At 37.2% G+C, this 4,003-nt stretch overlaps 1 pseudogene; it reads left to right on the plus strand.

The window, feature by feature from the left end:
* Positions 1–450, plus strand: part of LOC109827541 — a 1,123-nt pseudogene extending 673 nt beyond the window's left edge.
* Positions 451–4,003: the final 3,553 nt, after the last annotated feature.

Genomic DNA, 4,003 nt, shown 5'->3' on the forward strand with positions numbered 1-4,003 from the left:
GACCACCGTGATATCAATGCTGATGCCGTTCTTCAACGACGTGGTCGGGTTCTTGGGGGCGATCGGATTCTGGCCGTTGACGGTGTATTTTCCGGTGGAGATGTACATTGTACAGAAGAAGGTGCCCAAGTGGAGCACGAGGTGGGTTTGTTTACAGGTGATGAGCTTGGCTTGTTTGATCGTGTCGGTGGCTGCTGCGGTTGGATCTATTGCGGGGGTTGTTAGTGATCTTAAGATATACAGGCCGTTTAAGACGAGCTATTAGTTAACTTAATGGGACCATGGCAAAAGCTGTTAGCAACTTTAATTAATTAAAAATTAAGTTAATTGTACCTAGTTGTCTCGGTGTTGATTGTAATCGAAGGGGAACTGTTAATGGAAGAGAAGGTGGTTCCTTATCCTAAAACTGTATATAATGTCTTCATCTCTATCATTAAGACGTAAACTCATTATGGGTTGCTTGTGATTGCAGTGCCTTTTGATTGTTAAAATAGCTAGAATAAAAGGCTTGGATCGACAACTTTTGATTCAGAGACTCTTTGCACAGGGTTTTATTGCATCTTCGTAGATAGCTCGCTACCCGATTAATTTTCTTGGACCTGAAAAAAATGGATCCCATCATCCCGTGCAAGTTAGCCATACAATTCACGCAATAGCCTGCGGCCGGATCTTTTCCCGATTGGCGAGTCGTTTGCCAGCGCAACCACAAACCGTTAATTTGCGGTGGTGCCCTTTGAGTGTAATTTAGGAAATGAGCGTAAATTATGGGGTATAATGAGTGTTAGATTTGGAATGAGCCGTGACCATCTACTAAACAAATTGACGGTTATACTAATGTAGCGGTTTCTTCTTTTTTTTTTTTTGTAGTGGGAGGATCCATATCCCTCATACTTGGCACAACGTATGTCCTGTAATTCTTCACTGAGTGCAGCACGTGGCTTGACTTGATCCACATTCAAAAATGGCTAGTCAATGTTACACTTGAATTGTTGGCTATGTTGTGGGAGAAAAGGCAATTTTGTCTTCAATGAATAGTCCCACATTGCTTAGTGTGATGAATAGTTGGTTGTTTAAATTAGCTCTCTTTCCTTTGGGCTTTGAGGGTTCCAAAGAAGGTGGTGTTTTGGGCTTTCATTTGTTTGGGCTTTGTATATCATGCGCGCGCGCGTTCGCTCGCCGCGCCACATCTCGCCCCCACACACATGCCACATTTTGAATTTTTCAACTTCTTTTTACATGTTTTACACATGGAGAACATGCGTAACGGCTGCACGGTTTTTTGGGTAACGGATGCGTGATTTTGGGTAACGTTCGGGGTTTGTAATGGCCCTTTAAAACCCTATATATACAGCCGAAAACTCTACTCGAAAGACATAGAAACGAAAAGGAAAAGATCTCTCCAACTCACTTCTCTCTTCTTCCTTCGAAAAAAAATATTCCTCTCAAAAAAAAATTCTCGGTTACAGTTTAACTTTTATTTTGGGCAATCTTCTTCATCTGAGCAGAAACTCTTTACTCTCGCTCGAGTACAGAGATCGTTCGATTCCTGTGGTTTTTATCGTTAGAATTGCTTTGTTCTAAGCTAAAATTTACAATTCAAATCTGTATATTAGATGCAATTCATGTATATAATTATTCATTGTTTTCTATTGTTGACGATGCATCCACTGTACTAGCGCCCAATTTATCCCTAATTGTAATTTCATTGTTGAAACATTATGAGCATTTAGTTTTTGTCTATATGTTTGCTTCATTGTTTACATTCAATAAATTTTTACACCAACATTCCCTAAATAAAATTATAAAGTTAAATTAAAGATAAAAAATATATCATGTGCATTGCATGTGCAATCCACCTAGTGTGTGTGTGTGTGCGCAGTGTGTGTGTAACGGCTGCTCATTTTACAAAATGTACTATAAAGAGGTGTATTTGTGATGAGGTCCACATTAGTTGTAACATTAAAAGTTATGGTCCTCACCACCTACTCTCTTGGTAGCTCATCTTACTAAATGATCCGCCACCTCACAAACCATCAAACATATATAGGCTCATTTTACAAAATGTACTATCAAGAGGTGTACATGTGTTGATGTCCACATTTGTCACATCAAAAATTGTGGACCTCACCACTTACTCTCTTGGTAGCTCATCTTGCTAAATGAGCTGCCACCTCACAAACCATCAAACATATATAGGCTCATTTTACAAAATGTACTATCAAGAGGTGTACATGTGTTGATGTCCACATTTGTCACATCAAAAATTGTGGACCTCACCACTTACTCTCTTGGTAGCTCATCTTGCTAAATGAGCTGCCACCTCACAAACCATCAAACATATATAGGCTCATTTTACAATATATACTATCAAGATGTGTACTTGTGATGAGGTCTATATTAGTTATCACATAAAAAGTTGTGGGCCTCATCACTTACTCTCTTGGTAGCTCATCTTGCTAAATGAGCCGCCACCTCACAAACCATCAAACATATATAGGCTCATTTCACAATATTTTGGTAGCTCATTTTACAAAATGAACTGCTAGCTCATTGTTATGTGTGTCTCACTCCAACGTGGCTAGCAGAAAGGCTCATATGGCATTGAGCTGACAACCCATTTTACAGAATAGGCTGTCAGCTCATATACATTGTATGTATAGATATACTAGTATAATGCACGTGATTTGCATGTGAATGTACATGTTTTAAGTTTTAAATTTTTATTAAATAATAAAATTATACGTTAAAAAATAAAATTGTATAATAAGACTGCTTAAAAAGAAATGTATGAATTAATTATTATTGTGTAGTTATTGTAATTGAATATTTTTCTTATAATGATCGCCCACTGTTATAACCTTTTTTTAAAATAAGTCCCTAAAACTAAAATTGTTCTTAAATAAAACTGTCAGTTCTATAAATCTAATACTATTATAAAAGTGTGTTGGTATGTTAAAACATTTCTTCCGAAAACACCCTCTAAAATGTATACATGCATACATAAAACACATGCATGCATATACATAACACATACATACATCATAAATCATACTCCTTCAAATCCCTTTCATAACCCTCAATTAAATAAAACTAAATGTAATAAATACACCCTCGTACATGCATTCAAATCCCTTTCATAACCCTCAATTAAATAAAACTAACAGTAATAAATACACCCTCATACATGCATACATGAAATCATATACATAATACTTCATGCTTAATTACATAGCGTACATGAAGAGATAGCCTTTTAATTGTACCATTATATCTATTTAATGACATCCAACTAAAACCTCAAAGCGTTCCCATCACATAACCTCCTTTACTATTATTATAATGCAACACTAGCACCGGCTCAAATATTTAGTCCATTAAGAAGGAAAGTCATAGTATTTAACCGTCAATTTGTAGTAGATGGTCACGGCTCATTCCCAAATCTACACTCATTCATACCCATTAATTTACGCTATTTCCTAAATTACACTCAAAGGGCCGCCACCGCAAATTTAACCGTTTGTGGTTGGGCGGCTCGAGCCGAGACAACTCTGGCAAACGAATCTCCAATCCGGGATAAAATCCGGCCGCAGGCCCTATTGCCAGTAATTGTATGGTCTAACTTGCACGTGGATGATGGGATCCATTTTTTCAGGTCCAAGAAAATTAATCGGGTAGCGGCTATCTACGAAGATGCAATAAACCCTGCCTGCCAAAAGATCTCTGAATCAAAAGTTGTCGATCCAAGCCTTTTATTCTGCTATTTTAACAATCAAAAAGGCCACTGCAATCACAAGCAACCCATATATGGAGTTTTTACGTTTAATGATAGAGATGAAGACATTTATATACAGTTTTTAGGGATAAGGCAACCACCTTCTCTTCCATTAACATGTTCCCTTCGATTGACAATCACACCGAGACAACTAGGCTACAATTTAACTTAATTTTTAAATTAATTTAAAGTTGCTAACAGCTTTTTGCCATGCGTCCCATTAACTGTTAA

This window comes from Asparagus officinalis, unplaced genomic scaffold (genome assembly GCF_001876935.1).
Source record: "Asparagus officinalis unplaced genomic scaffold, Aspof.V1 AsparagusV1_Un284, whole genome shotgun sequence".
Lineage (NCBI taxonomy): Eukaryota > Viridiplantae > Streptophyta > Magnoliopsida > Asparagales > Asparagaceae > Asparagus > Asparagus officinalis.